The sequence below is a fragment of the Geotrypetes seraphini genome, chromosome 4, assembly GCF_902459505.1.
Source record: "Geotrypetes seraphini chromosome 4, aGeoSer1.1, whole genome shotgun sequence".
NCBI lineage: Eukaryota > Metazoa > Chordata > Amphibia > Gymnophiona > Dermophiidae > Geotrypetes > Geotrypetes seraphini.
This window is the reverse complement of record NC_047087.1, coordinates 133,670,840-133,692,036: the sequence shown is the minus strand read 5'-3', so window position 1 is coordinate 133,692,036 and position 21,197 is coordinate 133,670,840. Positions and strand designations below refer to the sequence as shown.

Here is a 21,197-nt window from a genome sequence, read left to right as displayed (position 1 = left end):
GAAAGACAGACATACAGAAAGAAAGGGGGCATGGAGAGAGAAAGAAAGAAGGGGGCAGGATGAAAGAAAGAAAAAGATGGGGGATGGAATGAGGTCTGGAGTAGAGGAAGCATACAGGAGGCTGAAAGAAGGGAAGAAATATTGGCTGCAACCAGAGACTGATGAAATTACCAAACAAAGGTAGGAAAAATGATTTTATTTTCAATTTAGTGATCAAAATGTGTCGGTTTTGAGAATTTATATATGCTGTCTATATTTTGCACTATGGGCCCCTTTTACTAAAATGCAATAGCAGTTTTTAGTGCAGGGAGCCTATGAGCGTCAAGAGCAGCATGTGGCATTCAGCGCAGCTCCCTGTGCTAAAAAACGCTATCGCGGTTTAATAAAAAGGGAGGGAGTATATTTGTCTATTTTTGTATAGTTGTTACTGAGGTGACATTCCATAAAGTCATCTACCTTGACCTCCTTGAAAACCCACGGAATATAAATGATAATTAACATTTTCTCTGCGTACAGTGTGCTTTGTGTTTTAAAAATTTTATTGTTGGTAGATCATTTTGACTTGGCCACGAAGGTAAGGGGGGGGGGAGGGAGGGGAGCTGCTGAAAGACATCTAGTAATCCTTGCAGGCTTGACTGTGCAGGGAATTATTTTTGTAAAATCATGTTTTGTTATGTGACTAGCATTATTTAGACTTTAATTTCTATGAATGAATAGAATGAAAATGATATAAAATTACTTGCTTGTTTTTATGTGCGTGTGTTGAAGGAAAGTGGAGAGAGAGTGGGCTGAGGACGCTGAAGAGAAATGGGGAACAGAAAGTGGGGAAAAGACGCTGATTTATAAATTGACAATTGTACAGAATATTGTTTCTTTTTATACTTTAATATAAACAATTCAAGGCTTGTGTGGATGGAATCAGGTGGTTTGCGGGGATTGGGACCGAGCTTACGGGGATTAGTCCAATAAAATGGTATTTTCTTATTTCTCATTATTTGTTTTATTTTTATTTGTTAATTTGTAAAGTGGTGATTGTTATGTATCAGTTTTTTTCAAATTTACATCTACTGTCTTTATATTTTGCACAGTATTAGAGGACATGTATTACTGTTTTTGTGGTGTTGCATTGTATGCAGAGTCTGGTTTCTTGGCAGTTCAGTTTAACTTTTGTCTACATATTTCTATTTTTAGATTGTGATTATTCCATATTGGGCAAGGGTGTATCTGTCTGTATGTATGAAAGGGACATGGCTTTCTGATAGCATCGACTGTACAGGATCAATTGACTGTGCAGGATCTGGTTTGTTTAGTTTTACAATGTATGTGTTGGTGTTCTAGTGCTCACTGCAGTGTTTAAGATTCTGCCTTTTCCTAGGTACACTCTTGTGCGATATGTAGATTGTTACTAAAAATCATATTTTTCATATAGATGGGGGGTGTGTGTGTCAAAAAATGATGGGCCCCGGGTGTCACATATGCTAGGTACTAAAATAGCTTTCTGATATTCTGAGGCAGCATGAAAATGTGAAACGCTGGCCACCATTGGTGTACCGATCAGCAGGATAAGTGGATTTTATTCCTCTATCTTTTTTGTTTATTGGCATTGTACAGCACAGCATAAGACATGAACATAAAATGAAGGATTTTTGCCAGTGAGGTGACCGCTCGACTGCCTCTTTAAGCCGTTTTGGTGAGGTGGGAGGGCCTTTTCTGAGGCTTTTTCCTTCATGTTGGAGTGATCTGGTCTATGCTGTGTTTGTTTGATTTACTTTAGTGGACTTTACCATGCTCCTTTTGAAAGTGTTTATCCTATTACACATTGAGTTTTCATAGTATCTGGGTTTCTCCGACATATGCTAGGTACGCCACTGGCACGACGTATTGATTCAGGCAACCTGTTCCAGGCATACGGTGCCGCAAGAAAGAAGGGACGGAGTCTTGAGCTGGCAGTGGAAGATAAGAGGGGCTTGCCCGATGAGCGGAAATCACAGGAGGAGCATAGGGGGAGATGAATGAGGAGAGATATTGGGGGGCTTCAGAGCGATATGGGATCCTTTTACTAAGGCGCGCTAGCTGTTTTTATGCACGCTAACCGCTAACGCGTCCATAGATTATAATGGACGTGTTAGCGTTTAGCGTGCACTAAAACAGCTAGCGCGCCTTAGTAAGAGGACCCCAATATTTGGATAATAAAATAAACTTAAAAATGGCCAATTGGGGTATCTCATTTAATTCAGGATGCAAACTGAACATATGCCAATGCTGTATAATTGCTTTGCGAAGTGCTAATGCTTGTTTAGAATAAGGTAAAAATGCTAACCATATTTTGAAACCTGTTGCTTAAACATGCACATCACATGAGCAATAGATTTGAACAACGTGGTTATCCTAGTAACGTCATTAGCAATGCTTTTAAAAGAGTCTACAATGCCAATAGGGATTGGCTTCTTTCACAATCATAGAGGGATAAATCCGGTGATCAAAGTATGGTGTGTGTTTTACCTTATTTTAAATAAGCATTAGCAGTTCGCAAAGCAACTAAACAGCATTGGCATGTGCTCATTTTGCACCCTGAATTAAATGAGATGCCCCGATTTGCATACACAAGAAATAGCAATTTATCCGAACTGTTCTCAAATTACAAACGAGAACAAACACAAGATGTAGAATCTTGGGGACATTTTTGTTGTAATCACTGTGTTTATTTCAGTTATGCGATTGAAACCAATACTGTTATAAATCCTAAAACAGAGAAAATCTTTTATTTGAAGTCATTTTCTAATTGTGAATCAGATCAGGTGATAATATGGAATATCTTGTACTTGTACCAAGTGGTATATTTGTCAAACCAAAAGATTGATTAAATTGGGTATAACTCAACATTTAAGTAATTTGAGAAATAACAGAGATGAGGTTCCATTAGTAGCTCACTGGCATGATAGAGGTCATCAATTAGAGGATTTGACATTTGTGATCCTGATCAAAATTCATTTGGAACGGGGTAGTAATGTATTTGCTGTTTTGCTCAATAAAACCCAACGATTAATTTATCAGTGGGACACTGATGAGCATAGAGGTTTAAAAATAGGGAAATATAATGGAGTGCAATTAAGTTCTAATTAGTTTGGGGCATCAATGATCAAGTTCAATTAACAATCAGTGGTTCCATCAGGTGTAGAAAAATTTAGTATTTAAGTGTGTAGGTTTGTCTTTAAAGCATGTGCATTGATCTGGGTTTGGTAACCCACTTTGCCTGCTGCAGTCTTCATGTGACTTATAATGTATAAGAAACAGGTATGAGATTTTGTTAATTTAAATGTATTCTAGTGACATTTGGTTATATTAAATTTATTCTAAATATATTTAAAGAGAATTGAACTAGATTTGACTGATCAAAGTTAATCTGATGTTATAGGAAGGTTAAGTTTGTTCCTGAGAATCTCCTGTGTGGTTCTCTACTCCTGAAGAGGCTGTTTAACGAAACACAGACTGGTGTTGAGAGAGAATTTGAGAGAGATATTTTCCATGCTCTTGATTCTTGTGAAGACAGTTAATACAACTGATTAACAGAAGAAGATGCATTTTTGTCATCAACCCAACATTAGAGGATTACAAAGCTCTATCCTTACCCCCTCCCTTTTATGTGGTCTTTTATTTAAAAAAATTTGAATATTGTATTTTTTCCCATCCCCCCCCTTATGTTTCTCATCATGATGATTTCCCGTTTATGTATTTCAGTCTGAATTTTTTCCCCACTGTTTTTATTATGTTTCTAAATTTTGTTGTAAACTGCCTAATTGATAAACTTGAAATTATATCTTTTGAACAGGAATTCAAGGCTGTGATAAACCACTTGCATTTGGGATACAGGGTTGTTCTCTGGACATTGGTTGTATATATTTATGAGTAGTAACAATGTAGTATGTTAATTATTTTATAAATATAAGTATATAAAATTTTCAATAAAAAAATGTTGTGTTTATTATAAATTGTTATTGATATTTAACAGACTCTTTTTTTATGAATTATTTCTTCCTAAGAGATCTCGCATGCCTGTCCCATGCTTTCTTGAATTCAGATACAGCACTTGTCCCCACCAGCTCCATCAGGAGGTTGATCCTTGCATCCACCATTCTTTCTTTAAAGAAGTACAGTATTTCCTTTGAGTCTACCCCCTTCAACTTCATCTTATGCCATCTTGTTACAGAGTTTCCTTTCAATAGAAAGAGACTTGCCTCCTGTGTATTTATGCTGTGAAAATATTTAGATGTCTCAATCATTTCTCCTCTCTCATATATCTCTTCCAAGGTATACATTTTGAGGTCGAAAGCTGTTAGACTTCTTTAATGTCTGTTCTCTTCTATAGAAATTCCATTGGGACTTGCAGCACTGATTTCAATGGTCAGAATTAGGTACTACAAATCCCACATTGCTTTGGGATGTAAGTTCAAAACCAGGACTGTCCCAAAATCTATAGCCTAAAATTGAGTTACTTGGCATCTCTGTATCTCATAGACTCAATCTAATGCCTCCAGAAAATGTATAACCTCCTTTATGGAAACAATAAGCTCAAAATAAGAATCCCCCTTTGACAACCTTGGGGTCTTTCTTCATAAGCATACCATTTTCTCACAATCTCATCGCAAAAGTATTTCCTCTTCACAGCTAGGAAGTTAGACCATTAAACTTATTTTTTATCTCAAACATACCAGCTCAAACAGCCTTTATAGGCTCCAGTTTCCCTTGCATGCAAAACCTTGCATGATGCTATTGTCTTGGCATAGTTTAGGCTGAACTCTAATCAGGTTTCCCTATTCCCCATACTCCCTTTTACCAGCAGTTATGGATTCACATGCTGTGCATCGAGATCCTGGTCTGTCTTAAGCTACACTCTAATAATAATAATAACAACAGTTTATATACTGCAGGACCGTGAAGTTCTATGTGGTTTAGAAAGATTAAAAGAAGGTACAAATAGATTGAACTTAACAGGGTGGAAGTTAGTGATTAACAGCTCAAGGGATCAGTTATTGAGGAGAAAGAGTTGTATGGGTCAGCTGCCTAGATATTTCAGGAACAGATATGTTTTTAGGCGTTTCCTGAATTCCCCATAAGTACTAGGCATAAGCAATTGTTCTAGATCTTTACCCCATAATGCTGCCTGATTTGAGAAAAGATATTGATGGTGTCTTTTGAGTTTACATCCTCTAACTGGAGGGGAAATGAAGATCAAATGTGAACTTCTCTTATGTTTGTTGGCTGAGAAGGAGAAAAGGTCAGTTATGTATTTAGGGGCTACTCCATATAGTATTTTAAAGCAGAAACAGGCGAACTTAAACTTTATGTGTGCCTCCATTGGTAGCCAATGCAGCTGTCGGTAGTAAGGTGTCACATGACCAAACTTCTTCAGCCCGAAAATCAGTCTGACCACTGCATTTTGCATTAATTATAATCATCACATATTCTTTTGGGAAATTGCTAAATAGGCTAGGATCCAGGGGCCAGGATCCGGGATGTCACTGCTTGCATTGACAGACTCATCAAGCCCCGAGACCACTTCCCCATGGTTCTAATCCACGTCGGAACCAACGACACTGCAAGGAGCAGCCCGGACAGCATACCTGAAGACTTCAGGGCCCTGGGGGAGAAGCTGAGGAGGATGGATGCGCAGGTAGTCTTCTCCTCGATTCTCCCAGTGAGGGGCAAGGGCAGAGCCAGAGAGGATCGAATACAAAGGGCGAACGACTGGCTGCGAGGATGGTGCAAGGAGATGAACTTCGGGTTTCTGCACCATGGAGAAGCATTGCAAGGACTACAGGGACACGACGGGCTACACCTAACCAGAAGAGGGAAGAATGTCCTTGGACACCGCCTAGCCCGCCTACTCCACAGGGCTTTAAACTAGGTAAGTCGGGGGAGGGTACAGGCACAAACAACATACCAGGCGAACTAAAATGCCAATACATTTATGAGGCTGAGGAAAGTAGACACCGAAATTCTGGGTCAGGGGTGAGTGCACACACTTTTGAGTCGGGAGTAGGGTCACATCATATTTATGGGTCACATTGTAATTCCGGGTCTAGGGGGAGTACACACTGTAGTTCTGGGTATATGGGGAGTACACATTGTGGTTCTGAGCCTCAGGAAAGCACAAATAACACAAACAATGCTAAAGGTGTTCAAATAGCTCAAACAGGAATATCCCCACTGAGACATAACAAAAATATAACATGGAGGGCTATGTACGTCAACGCACACAGTTTAGGAAACAAGATCCTGGAATTGGAAACAGAAATAAGGAATGCCGACCTGGATGTGGTGGCGATATCCGAAACCTGGCTCACAGACTCCCACGGGTGGGACATGGTCATACCGGGTTACAACTTGCTTCGCCAGGACAGAGAGAGTAGGAAGGGAGGGGGTGTAGCATTATATACTAAAGATGACATTAAGGTCACGAGAATCTCAGATGTCCAGTATACTGGGGAATCCCTTTGGGTTAATTTGGCCAGAGGGAAGGACAAATGCTTGTATCTTGGCGTAATTTACAGACCCCCAAGACAACAGGATGACCTGGATATGGAAATAATCGAAGATATAGAAAATATCACCTTGCGTGGGGACACAGTATTGCTAGGTGACTTCAACATGCCTGATGTGGATTGGGTTACACTTACCTCTGCTTCCGGCAGCAGCAGGAGGCTATTAAATTCTATGAAAGGAGCAAGCCTCAGGCAACTGGTGTTGGAACCGACAAGGGATCAGGCAATACTGGACCTGATACTTACCAATGGAGAAAGTGTCACAGAGGTCTCGGTGGGCGACACATTGGCCTCCAGTGACCACAACATGGTATGGTTCAATATCAGGAAAGGTTTCACTAAATCTACTACACTAACCAAAGTCCTCAAATTCAAGGACACAAATTTCAAAGAAATGGGAGACTTCGTTCACCAGGCGCTACAAAGCCAAGAAGAAACCGATAACGTGGAAGACATGTGGTCGACTTTGAAAGCAACCATACTGATCAAGGAGAAGAAAAAAGCATTCATCTCTTACAAACAATCAGGGAAGCAGGACTCTAGAGCAGACTACCTGGCCAAATCAAAAGCCGTCAAAACAGCAGTCAGGGAGGCTAAATTCCTCATGGAGGAGTCTCTAGCAAAGAACATCCAGAAGGGAGATAAATCCTTCTTCAGGTATATCAGTGATAGAAGAAAAAACTCAGGCAGGATTGTACGTCTTAGGAAACCAGACGGAGACTATGTGGAAAAGGATTCGGAAAAAGCCCAACTATTAAATGAATACTTCTGCTCAGTCTTCACCCGAGAAGCGCCAGGGCTCGGCCCTCAGCTACAGACAAGGGTTGGCTCAGTTGACCCGTTTAGTAACTTTGAGTTTACGCCCAGCAGTGTCTACGGTGAGCTGTCAAAGCTCAAGGTTAACAAAGCAATGGGGCCGGACAACCTGCACCCCAGGGTGCTTAGGGAGCTGAGTGATGTCTTGGCGGATCCACTGTCCGCGCTCTTCAACCTCTCCCTTAGTACAGGCAGCGTCCCGTTGGACTGGAGGACGGCAAACGTCATTCCACTCCACAAGAAAGGCTCAAAGATGGAGACAGCAAACTACAGACCAGTGAGTCTAACATCGATAGTGAGCAAACTAATGGAAACTCTAATCAAACACCAATTAGATAAGATCCTGGATGAAGAGAATCTACGGGATCCCCGACAACATGGATTTACTAAGGGGAGATCCTGCCAATCCAACCTGATCAGCTTCTTTGACTGGGTAACGGGGAAGCTGGATATTGGGGAGTCCCTGGACATCGTGTACCTGGACTTTAGCAAAGCATTCGATAGCGTACCACACCGCAGGTTACTGAGCAAGATGAGTTCTATAGGATTAGGTAACACATTGACGAAATGGGTTGGGAGCTGGCTTGAAGGTAGGCTCCAAAGGGTGGTGGTGAACGGCACCCCCTCCGAAATAACGGAAGTGATTAGTGGAGTACCACAGGGCTCAGTCTTGGGCCCAATCCTATTCAACATCTTTATAAGAGACTTGGCAGAAGGGCTTCGAGGTAAAATAACATTATTCGCCGATGACGCCAAACTGAGTAATGTAGTGGGCAAATGCACAACAGACGAAGATTCAGTGCCCGACAACATGATGCACGACCTACTCCTACTGGAGCGATGGTCTAGGACATGGCAACTCAACTTCAATGCCAAAAAATGCAAAGTTATGCACCTGGGCAGCCAGAATCCATGCAAGTCTTATACCCTTAATGGCGAGATCCTAGCAAAAACGGTAGCAGAAAGAGACTTGAGGGTAATCGTCAGTGAGGACATGAAATCTGCCAATCAAGTGGAGCAGGCTTCGTCCAAGGCAAGACAAATCATGGGCTGCATACGAAGGGGTTTCGTCAGTCGTAAGGCGGAAGTCATTATGCCATTGTATAGATCCATGGTGAGGCCCCACCTGGAATACTGTGTGCAATTCTGGAGGCCGCATTATCGCAAGGATGTGCTGAGACTGGAGTCGGTGCAAAGAATGGCCACCCGGATGGTCTCGGGACTCAAGGATCTACCATACGAAAAACGGCTTGACAAATTACAGCTATACTCGCTCGAGGAGCGCAGAGAGAGGGGGGACATGATCGAGACGTTCAAGTATCTTACGGGCCGCATCGAGGCGGAGGAAGATATCTTCTTTTTCAAGGGTCCCACGACAACAAGAGGGCATCCGTTGAAAATCAGGGGCGGGAAACTACGAGGTGACACCAGGAAATTCTTTTTCACTGAAAGAGTGGTTGATCGCTGGAATAGTCTTCCACTACAGGTGATTGAGGCCAGCAGCGTGCCTGATTTTAAGGCCAAATGGGATCGGCACATGGGATCTCTTCACAGGGCAAAGGTAGGGGAGGGACATTAAGGTGGGCAGACTAGATGGGCCGTGGGCCCTTATCTGCCGTCTATTTCTATGTTTCTATGTAATCAAGTTGACTCAGTATGAGGGATTGTACCAGGATTCTAAATGCTGGCATATCAAAATATGCTCTAATGCAGGGGTGCCCAACGCGTCGATCGCGATCGACCAGTAGCTCAGGAAGGCAACGCGAGTCGATCGCGGAGCCTATCCCGGGCTCTGTGATAGACTCGTGTTGCCGTCCTGATCTACGGGCCGATCAGCCTTCCTCTCCAGTTTTCTTTCTCCCTAGGGCCTTTTAGCTGGGCGATCCGCCCAGCTGTCATCTGCCGCTGCTGAACAAAAAAACGGGTCCTGCCTTCACGGAAACAGAAAGTAGGCAGGACCCGGCAGGAAGAAGAACAAATGCTTGTCTCCCGCATTAGCCCGTAGCGAACGCTTGCTTCAGGGCTCTCAACATGTGCGTGCCGGCTTCTCTTCTCTTCCCTCCGAAACCGGAAGTTATGTCCGGGGGGGGGGAGGGGAGAAGGGAAGCCGGCGCGCACATGTTGAGAGCCCTGAAGCAAGCGTTCGCTACGGGCTAATGCGGGAGACAAGCATTTGTTCTTCTTCCTGCCGGGTCCTGCCTACTTTCTGTTTCCGCGAAGGCAGGACCCGGCAGCATTTCCCCTAATAGGTCGATCGCGATCTTGGGCTGATCAGCCTTCCTCTTCCCGATGGCAGAATTGACGTCAGGGAGAGGAATGCTGGTTGGCCGAAGCAGGGAGAGCTTGGGGCCTGTTATTGGTGGCGTTTGGGTCCTGGTCCCCGATGGCAATGGCAGTGGCAGTGGCTTGGGGGAGGGCAGGGAGAAAGAAAGAAAAAGGGCAGGCAGGGAGACAGAAGGAAAGAAGAGAAACAGAAAAAAATGAAAGGGAGGCAGAGAGAAAGAAAGGGCAGGGAAGAGGAAGGAAAAGTTGGGGGGAAGAAATGAGGTCTGGAGGAGAAGAAGCATACAGGCTAAAAGAAGGGAAGAAAGATTGTATGCACAGTCAGAAGAAGAAAGTGCAACCAGAGACTCATGAAATCACCAGACAAGGTAGGGAAAATGATTTTATTTTAAATTTTGTGATCAAAATGTGTCTGAATTTATATCTGCTGTCTATATTTTACACTATGGTCCCCTTTTACTAAACCACAATAGAGGTTTTTAGCGCAGGGAGCCTAGGAGTGTCGAGAGCAGCGCTGGGCATTCAGCGCAGCTCCCTGCACTAAAAACTGCTAACGTGGTTTAGTAAAAAGGGAGGGGGTGGGTATTTGTCTACTTTTGTATGGTTGTTACTGAGGTGACAGTGCATAGAGTCATCTGCTTTGACCTCTTTGAAAACCCTGGAATAGGAATGATGATTAACATTTTCTATGCGTACAGTGTGCGTTGTGTTTTTTAAAATTTTATTGTTGGTAGATCATTGTGACTTGGTCATTTAAAAAGTAGCTCGCAAGCCCAAAAAGTGTGGGCACCCCTGCTCTAATGGATTGAAGTTTACAGAGTGAAAAAACCCTTTCTGATTAAGGAGTCTACCTGGTCCTTCATGGTTAAGCACTGGTCTAGTGTTACACCCAGTACCTTCATAGTAGACTGAATAGGATAACTAAGGTTATTGATGCATAGCGGTGTTTTGGTGTCAAGCGGATGTGGCGAAGCTACAAAAATTTTTGTTTTTTTCTGAATTAAGTTTCAGTTTGAATTCAGTTATCCATTGCTCCATCAAATTTAGTGCTTCTGATGCCTTGGGAGTAATTTCCGAGAGAGAGTTAGTAAATGGAATGATGATCGTAAAGTCATCTGTGTAACTGAATAATTTTATCCCCAGCTGGGTCAATTGCGCACCTAGTGAGGACATGTAGACATTGAAAAGCAATGGGGATAGTGGTGATTCTTGCGGTACGCCAGATGGATTGCTCTAGGTATCGGAGAGATCGTAATTGAAACGTACTTGATAGGTACGGGACATAAGGAAGCCTCGGACCCAGTCCAACACCTCTTCCCTAATGCCAATTGCATCTAGGCATTGTAGCATTTTCCCATGGTCAACTAGGTCAAAGGCAGAGCTCATATCAAATTGCATGATCAGGGCATTAAGGCCCTTACTGAACAAGAGACGCAGATTATCTAAGATAGCCACAATTACTGTCTCAGTACTGAACAAAGGTCTAGAGCCAGATTGATTTTCATGCAAGAGAGAGAATTGATCAAGATATTCCATCAGTTGGGAATGTACCAATCCTTCCATGATTTTTACGATAAATGGAATGGATGCTACTGGTCTATAGTTGGTTACCAGTGCTGATGATTCTTTACTATTTTTTGGAATTGGGGTTATTATTATGTGACCATTATTAGTGAGGAATTTTCAATTTTGGGGGTTATGGGCTAAGTAATTCAGCAGAGATAGTTTAAATTCTAAAGGAGCCGCTTTCATAATTTCTAGGGGACATGTGTCCAGACTGCAGTATGATTTAGAGTATTTGTTATATAGTGTGATATAATTATTCCATTCTAAATCTTGAAAGGAACTCCAGATCATGTCTGCTGGTATTTCATTTCCTTGTATGTTAGCTATTTGATTACCGTTAGTGTCATTTGTCGAACAGTTGTTTCTTAGGTTTTTAATTTTTGAATTGAAATGCTGTGCTAAATCATTTGCTGAAGGTAGTTTAATATTGTGCACGAGTTGAGTGTGGCGTGTGGTGTCAAATAAATTTGTAACCAAGTTGAACAGTTCTTTTGTATTGATTCCTTTTGGACTAATGCTAGATAAGTTGATTTCTGTTGTTTGTAGATTTTTATGTTAGATCTCCAGTTGTTAAGGTCTGACAGTTCTTCTGTTTTTTTCCAAATTCTTTCTAATCGTCTTACTAGTTGTTTCATTTTTAGAAGTTTGGAGTCAAACCATTTGTTATATTTATTTGCGCAGCTTTTGCTATTTAGTTTAGGGGCTATTTTATCTAAAATGGCTGTGCTAGTTTTCATCCAGTGATCCAGAAATCGACTTCTCCTATTTCCGCTTGTAGTACATATTGTGACCAATATTCTTCTGGATTGATGTGACCCCTTGTGTGATGTTCTTTTTTTTTTTTCTTTTTATCCTTGGGTGTGTTTTAGATTTTAAATGAGTCCAGATTAATTTGAAATAATAAGTAAAATGGTCAGACCAGATATCGTGACACCAAGTGCCATTGAGTTTGGTCTAAAATATCCTTTGTGGATATAACTACTACATCTAAGTGATGACCTTTTTCATGTGTTTGTGTGGGTAGAGGGAGATTGTAGTTGAGTAGAGATAGAAAGTTTTTAAAGTCTTTCGTATCTGGATTGTCCTCTTCATCTAGGTGTATGTTTATGTCACCTGCAATGATATTGTAAGAAGGACTAATTTGAGTTATGTAGGACAAATTCGCAAAAGTCCTCTTTGGCTTTTAAGAACATAAGAACATAAGCAGTGCCTCCGCCGGGTCAGACCATAGGTCCATCTTGCCCGGCAGTCCGCTCCCGCGGCGGCCCAAACAGGTCACGACCTGTCTGAATCACCAGAAGGGGCTCCCTTGCCACCTTGGTTTCTCATTGAAGTCCTATCTTCCCATCGTAGTCCTAACCCTCCGGTCTTGCACATGCACGACCTGTTGGGTTTCTATACTTATTACCTGGTTAGCTTTCTATACCTGTGTTACATCCCAGCACCTCTCTCAGTATCCCACGATCCCTTTATCCCTCAGGAATCCGTCCAATCCCTGTTTGAATCCCTGTACCGTACTCTGCCTGATCACTTCCTCCGGTAGCGCATTCCAAGTGTCCACGACCCTTTGGGTGAAAAAAAACTTCCTTGCATTTGTTTTGAACCTATCTCCCTTCAGTTTCTCCGAATGCCCCCTCGTACTTGTTGTCCCCTTCAGTCTGAAGAATCTGTCCCTATCCACCCTCTCTATGCCCCTCATGATCTTGAAGGTCTCTATCATATCTCCCCTGAGCCTCCTTTTTTCCAGAGAGAAGAGCCCCAGCCTATCCAACCTCTCGGCGTATAGGCAGTGTTCCAGCCCTTTTACCAGTTTCGTTGCTCTCCCTTGGATTCTCTCAAGTACCGCCATGTCCTTCTTGAGGTGTGGCGACCAATACTGAACGCAGTATTCCAGATGTGGACGCACCATCGCTCGATACAATGGCATGATGACTTCCCGCGTCCTGGTTGTTATGCCCCTCTTTATGATGCCCAGCATCCTGTTGGCTTTTTTCGAGGCTGCTGCGCACTGTGCAGATGGCTTCAGTGATGCATCCACCAGCACACCCAAGTCTCTCTCAAGTCTGCTGTCTCCCAACAATGCCCCCCCCAATTTGTAGTTGAACAACGGGTTCTTTTTCCCTATATGGCCAGCTTTTCGGTAGGACATAGAATAATATGCAAGATAGGGATTCTTCCATTTCTTTATTGATAATTTTACAGGCTAATATTTCTAACTGATTGGTCATTTTAAAATCTAATAGTTCAAACTCAAATCATCCCCCTTTTTTTCCCTTACGGTTTAGCGTAAGGATTTTAAAATTATCTGGCAGAAGATCAATTATTATGGATCTTCATCAGACAATAGCCATGTTTCAGTTAGAAAAAGATAGGCTATTTGCTTGCTGATGGTCCAATCTTTGATAAGGAAAGCTATATTCCTGACAGATCTAGTATTAAGATAAGCACAGGGAACAGAGTCAGATGTGATGGGCTTGATAGGAATAGTGGTTCTGATAGGTTTTATGTTCCTTATTCTTTTTTTAGGGGTTCGTTGATGTCTTCCTTTATTTGAGATTACGTTAATATGATTTACCCTGTCTTCTCGTGGGTTAATTATGTGCTTGATTGATAGATCAGGGTAGTGGACTGAGTGTAATTGTGGATAGAGTGAGTTAACTTCTTTGATGCTACCGCTTATTAGATAGATCAGTAAAATCAATAGGAAATTCATGTTTGCAGGGTAATATGTCTCTTCCTCAGCATCCTGAGGTTGTGGGTTCAAGCCCTCCACTGCTCATTGTGACCCTGAGCAAGTCACTTAATCCTCCATTTCCTCAGGTATGTTAGATAGATTTTGAGCCCACTGGGACAGATAGGGAAAAATGTTCAAGTACCTGAATGTAAACCGCTTGGACAACCTCCATTGGACAATATGTTAAACTGGTTTGACTTGTAACTGGCCCTTGTGCTACGGACCTGGTTCCTTATTTCTCCCATCCTAATGTGAATATAATATATTATACTGTAGATTGATTGATTGCTAATAGCACCACATGTACTATATAAAACAGCAATGTATAATGTACAAGAAATAAAATTATTATTATTATTATTTAAGGAAATATACTTAGAACATTAAGGAAGGACTAGATTCTTATCTTCACATACAGAGGAGATTTATGTACAATACTGCATAGGTAATACAATATTTGGGCTCTCAGATTAGGGATTTTATACAAGGAAAAATGTGCCACAAGATAAATATTAGAAAATCTGAATGACTAATTATGCTGGATTAGGAGGAATTCACTCTGACTAAGGCCCAGATGTGTTCTTTCTTCTTATTGCTGCTTCTGGTTAGAATGGTGAAGGAGTCCTCCAGCGAAAGTTTAGAGAGAGTAAGGCCCAGTGACAAGTCCCACTTTTATAATTCTTATGAGCAATAGGAGCTGAGGTCTTGTGGTGTGTAGTAGCCCAATCACAATACAGGGATACTGGAGATGGAAGCATGGATTTAATAAGAACATAAGCAGTGCCTCTGCTGGGTCAGACCAGGGGTCCATCATGCCCAGCAGTCTGCTCACGCGGCAGTCCATTAGGTCCAGGACCTGTTAGTAACCCTCTATCTATACCTTTCTATCCCCTTTTCCTTCAGGAAATTGTCCAATCCCTTCTTGAACTCCACGCCATCTGGAAGCGCATTCCAGGTGTCCACCACCCGTTGGGTGAAGAAGAACTTCCTAGCATTGGTTCTGAATTTGTCCGCTTTTAATTTTTCCGAATGCCCTCTCGTTCTTGTAGTTTTCGAAAGGTTGAAGAATCTGTCCCTCTCCACTTTCTCTATGCCCTTCATGATTTTGTAAGTCTATCAAATCCCCTCTAAGTCTCCGCTTCTCCAGGGAAAAGAGCCCCAGTTTCTCCAATCTTCCAGCATAAGAAAGGTTTTCCATACCTTTTATCAAACGTGTCGCTCTCTTCTGAACCCTCTCGAGTATTGCCATATCCTTCTTTAGGTTCGGCGACCAATATTGGACGCAGTACTCCAGATGCAGGCGCACCATCGCCCGATACAGCGGGAGGATAACTTCTTTCGTTCTGGTTGTAATACACTTCTTGATTATACCTAGCATTCTATTCGCTTTCCTAGCGGCCACTGCACACTGTGCCGACGGCTTCATGGTCTTGTCCATTATTACCCCCCAAGTCCCTTTCTTGGGTATTCTCACTCAGTAACAGCCCTCCCATAGTGTAGCTGTACCCCGGGTTTCTGTTCCCTACTTACAAGACTTTACATTTCTCTACATTAAACTTCATCTGCCATCTCGTCGCCCACTCTCCTAGCTTGTTCAGGTCCCTTTGTAAATCTTCGCCGTCCTCTTTAGTCCTAGCCCCATTAAATAGTTTGGTGTCGTCTGCAAATTTTATTACTTTGCACTTCATTCCTGTTTCCAGATCATTTATAAATACATTGAACATCAGCGGTCCAAGCACTGACCCCTGTAGAACACCACTCGTAACCCTCCTCCAGTGATGGGGTACCTTGTCAAAAGCTTTTTGGAAGTCTAAATATACGATGTCTATGGGGTCCCCTTTGTCCATCCGTTTGTTGATTTCTTTGAAGTGCAATAAGTTCGTCAGGCACGATTTTCCCTGGCAGAAGCCATGTTGGCTTGTTATCATAAGTTTATTCCTTTCTAGATGCTCCTCGATGCTTTCTTTTATCAGCGCTTCCGCCATTTTCCCCGGAACCGAGGTCAGACTTACCGGTCTGTAGTTCCCCGGGTCACATCTTGATCCCTTTTTAAAGATGGTCGTAACATTGGCTATCTTCCAATCCTATGGGATCATGCCTGTTTTTAGGGATAGATTACAGACTTGCTGTAGTAGTGCTGCTATCTCCTCCTTCAGTTCTTTCAGTACCCTAAGGTGGATTCCATCTGGGCCTGGTGATTTGTCAGGGTTTAGCTTTTCTATCTGCCTGTGAATATCTTCGAGGCTTACTTCCATGGATGTTAATTTTCTGCTTGGTCTCCTTTGAAGATTTGTTCAGGTTCCGGTACGTTGGATATGTCTTCTTTTGTAAATACAGACGAAAAGAACATGTTTAGTCTCTCCACCACTTCTTTCTCCTCCTTCACCACTCCCTTCCTATCTCCGTCATCCAGCGATCCCACCTCCTCCCTGGCCGGCTGCTTCCCTTTAACATATCTGAAGAACGGTTTGAAATTTTGTGCTTCCCTGGTTAGCCTCTCTTCATATTCTCTTTTTGCTTTTCTAACCAAGAGGTGACATTCTTTTTGATGTTTCCTGTGTTCTTTCCAGTTCTCCTCGGTTTTTCCCTTTTTCCATTTCTTGAAAGAATTTTATCACCTATCGTTTTCTTCACTTCTTTAGTTATCCACGCCGGGTCCTTTGTTCTGTTCTTTTTGCACCCTTTTCTGAATCTGTGGATATACAGATTTACACCTCACTCACCGTGTCCTTGAATAAAGACCAGGCTTGCTTTACAGTCTGCCATTTCTTCGAGCTTCTCCTAAGTTTCTTCCTTACCATTACCCTCATCGCTTCGTAGTTTCCTTTCTTGAAGTTAAAAGTTGTCGCGGTGGTTCTCTTTCCCTTCGGTATGCCTACTTCAACTTTGAACTTGATCATATTCTGATCACTGTTTCCCAACGGTCCCACTACTTCCACTTCCTTTGCAGGTCCTCTTAGTCCATTTAGGATTAGATCCAGGGTGGCATTCCCTCTTGTCGGTTCTCTTACAAGCTGATCCATGAAGCAGTCCTGTATAGCCTCCAGGAATCCGGACTCCCTAGTACATTTTGAGTTTCCAAGACTCCAGTTTATCCTGGGATAGTTGAAGTCTCCCATAATAATCGTGTTTCCGCTTTTGCATTCTTGTTTCATCTCAGCTTCCATTTCTTCATCGGTAGCTTCGGTTTGCCCAGGTAGACGATAGTACAAGCCCATCTTTATCTTGGGCCCTTTCCTTCCCGGTATTTTAACCTATAGCGATTCCAATTTGTTGGTTGTCGCTGCTGTGTCCACTCTGGTCGAGTGTATGCTTTATTTTATGTATAGGGCTATTCCTCCTCCTTTCTGACCTGACCTGTCCTCGCGATAGAGTTTGTACCCCGGCAGTGCTATGTCCCATTTGTTTTCTTCATTCCACCATGTTTTGGAGACCCCAATGATGTCTAGGTTCTCAGTTTTGGCCATGACTTCTAATTCCCCCATTTTGTTCCTTAGGCTCCTTGCATTAGTATATATGCAATTTAAGTCCTGGTATTTTTTTGTCTTCGTTTCCTTTCCCTGTGCTTTGATCTTTATTTTCTTCTCCTGTTCTACAATCCTCCTCTTTATCCTCCTCTTCTGGATCAGTCAACTCCTGTGTTTTGCCTGATGTTTCTTCCCTGCATTTTTCCCACTCAGTATCTTCACAGGATACCATCTTCCGAATCGTCAACACTTGGTCGACTGTGAGCTTTCCCCTTCTTCTTAGTTTAAAGCCTGTTCTATTCCTCTTCTGATGTTGTTTGCTAGAAGTCTAGTTTCTGCCATGTTCAGGTGCAGTCCATCTCTCCTAAAGAGCTTGCTCTTGCCCAAGTTCCTCACGAAATGGAACCCCTCTTCCTCACACCATCTCCTCATCCACACATTTATTGATTGTAGTTCCGTCTGCCTCTTCACATCTGCCCTTGGTACTGGTAGGATCTCTGAAAATGCTATCTTCTGAGTCCTCATCTTCAACTTCCTTCCCAGAATCTTGAATTGTTCTATCAGTGTACTTCTACTGTAGTCCCTCCTTCTGACATCATTTGTCCCAATGTGGATCATTACTGTAGTCTCTTCAGTCTCTGCTCCTTCTAGGATCTTCCCAATTTTGTCCACGATGTCCTTTGTTCTCGCTCCTGGGAAGCAGGTCACTAGTCGATCCTCTCTCCCACCTGCTATGTGGCTATCTACTTGCCTAAGGATTGAGTCTCCCACTAGGATTGCAGACTTCCCCTTCTTCAGTTTTCACTCCGGTCGCAGGTCTATGTCCTCGGTGTGCTTTGCTGCTTCTTCTTCCTGGCATCGACTAGACCATTCCTCCCCTTCCTGCGGGATTCCTCTGTGTGTTTCTTCCTTGGCGTCATCTTCCACTTGATCTCCCTTCCATGTTGGTGTGTCTTCATCTTTCCTCTGATGTTTGTGTTCTTCCACCCTCCTCCTGTAGGCCTCCTCAATGAATTCCTCGAGTTCTCTGACTTCTTCCTCAATGTGTCTCCCTCTCATGAAGTCCTCCGCTGTCTTGAGTGGGTCTTCTGTGATGTAAAGTCCTTCCAGTTCATGTATCCTGTCCTTCAGTTGCCTGACTTTCTTCTTCAAGCTTTTCAGCTCCTGACACCAACCGCATACATATGACTGCCTCCCCGAGAGGAGGCAGTCATACATATGACAGATTGTGCAGAAAACTGGAAAGCTCATCTTCTGGTTTCCCTCTGCTTCCATTGCTATCCGCCTTTTTGGAGTACTCTCTTTTATTTCACTGGTTTCTTTTTGCTTGTGTGAGTGTATGTTCTCTTCTGTGCCTGCTGCTTGCTATTTCCTTATTCCCTAGTTATATGTTTTTCCCTGTATCCACTCCTAATGTGCTGCGTTTGACTAGTGTTGTGGTGTTCTGTGTTGGTTGGTTGGTGTTCCTAAACTTAGGCTGGCAGTTAGAGTGTGTCCTGCTGTTGTTACTTATGTATGTGCCCTCTGTGTCTGCTTTGTTCTTGTTTTTATGTTTTTGTCTGGCTATTTAGCTGTGATATTTGCTGGCTTCCTTACCTTATTGCCCTTTCTTGGTGTCCTTGGGTGTGGTGACTCTGCCCTTCTTGAGGCCCTTCGTAAAGGTGCTCTCGCTAAGGTGCTAAACGGCCGCTTGCCGTGGGCTCCTCCCCTTTAAAGGGGAGCTTCGGGTCTGCTCCGGGTGATGTCAGGGGTGGGCGGAGCTACTTCTCAACACAGCCCCTCACCCTCTGCCTCCTCTCTGCTCCCTTGTGCCTCCTTCGTTGGATTTCTCCTCTCTCCCTCCTCTGCCCGACTTCTCCTGCTTGCCCCAAACTCAGGCAAGCTGGATCGTCTGAAGCTGTGTGGCGTTGGCTCCTCCCCTTTTAAAGGAGAGCTTCGGGTCTACTTTGGGTGATGTCAGGGGGTGGGCGGAGCTACCTCTCAACACAGCCCCTCACCCTCTGCCTCCTCTCTGCTCCCTTGTGCCTCCTTCGTTGGATTTCTCCTCTCTCCCTCCTTTGCCCGACTTCTCTTGCCTGCCCTGAACTCAGGCAAGCTGGATCGTCTGAAGTTGGTTTGGCTGGTTACATGTTTCCTAGTTGACCAGAAACTGAGTACTGAGTCATAAAGAACATAGATTAATGAAAGAAAGCCAAGGGAAATCTTGCCTCACCAATTTACTGCATTTTTTTTTAAGGGGTGAATGAACATGTGGATAAAGGTGAGCCAGTTGATATTGTGTATTTGGATTTTCAAAAGGCATTTAATAAAGTACCTAATGAAAGACTTCTGTGGAAATTAGAGTCTTAGGATAGGAGGTAATGTCCTTGTATGATTGAGAACAGGTTGAAAGACAGAAAACTGAGAGTAGGTTTAAATAATCAATATTCTCAATGGAGAAGGATAAATAGTGGGATTCCCCATGGGTTTGTGCTGGGACTGCTGCTTTCAAACATATTTATTAATGATTTAGAGATGGGAATAGCTAGTGAGATTATTAAATTTGCTGATGACACACAGTGGTTCAAAGTTGTTAAATCACAAAAAGATTGTGAAAAATTGCAAGAGGACCTTGTGAGACTGGGAGACTGGGCATCAGAATGGCAGATGACATATAATGTGAGCAAGTATAAAGTGATGCATGTGGGAAAGAGGAACTCTAGCTAAATGATGTTGGGTTCTGTGTTAGGAGTCACTGCCAGGAAAAGGATCTAGGTGTCATCATTGAAGATACGTTGAAACCCTCAGTTCAATGTGCAGCGGCAGCTAAGAAAGCAAATAGAATGTTAGGAATTATCAGGAAAGGAATGTAAAACAAAGATGAAAAATGTTATGATGCCCTTATATCACTCTATGGTACAGCCGCACCTTGAATACTGTGTGCAATCCTGGTCGCTGAATCTCAAAAAATATATAGGGGAATTAGAAAAAGTACAGAAAAGGACAAAGAAAATGATAAAAGAAAATATTTCTTCACACACGTGTAATTATACTCTGGAATTAGAATGTGGTAAAAATCAGTTAATTTATCAGGGCTTAAAAAAGGTTTGGATAATTTCCTTAAAAAGAAGTCCATAGGCCATTATTGAGTTGGCTTGTGGAAATCCACTGCGTATTCCCAGGATAAGCAGCATAAAATCTGTTTTACTACTTGGTACTTGGGACCTAGGTTGGCCACTGTTAGAAACAGGATACTGGGCTTGATGGACCTTTGGTCTGTCCCAGTATGGCAATTCTTATGTTCTTAAGATTAAGAGGAGTCTCTGGCATTTCTGTTGTTACACTCTGTGGACACTTAGGCCCGGATTCTGTATAGGATGCCCAGTCTCAGAAGCCGCCTAAGCGGCTTTTGAGACTCACACACGGGCGTCCTATACAGAATTGCGCCTAAGCCCACCTAAAAAAGAACCCGATTCTCAAACTGACGTCCATGGAAGGGGCATAGGGAATCTGGCCAATCGGAATCTTAGGCCACTCCACGTGTATCCCAGAATGTACTGGGAGATGGGCCTAACATTCTGGTTGGCCCAGGTGCCTAAGTCTCCTCCTACAGGAGGGGGGTCTTAAGCGCCTGGACCAATCAGGCCCTCCCTGCCCACTTCTTCCCATTCACGGCCCTATGGAATGCCTTCCATTGATGCTGGAGGGGAATTCTAAACCCAACCTTCCTTCTTGGAGAAACCTTCTCTGGTTCTCCTTTTCAGTGACTTAGGGCTTCCAGTCCCTCCCTTTGTCTCCATCAGTTCCCCC

The 21,197-nt window shown here is 43.0% G+C and overlaps 1 protein-coding gene across 3 annotated transcripts in view; it reads left to right on the top strand.

Moving 5' to 3' along the window:
* Positions 1–21,197, top strand: part of GJA5 (gap junction protein alpha 5) — a 99,612-nt gene that overhangs the window by 38,686 nt on the left and 39,729 nt on the right. Inside the window, exons 1-2 of one of the 3 annotated variants that reach the window (XR_004539087.1) lie at positions 3,230–3,294; positions 3,416–3,888. The exons of 1 other annotated variant lie outside the window; for it this stretch is intronic. The gene's annotated coding sequence lies outside the window, so the exon portion shown is untranslated. Of the gene's footprint in view, positions 1–3,229; positions 3,295–3,415; positions 3,889–21,197 lie in introns of those variants that run through there. One more of the 3 variants, XM_033940434.1, reaches the window with a different exon arrangement.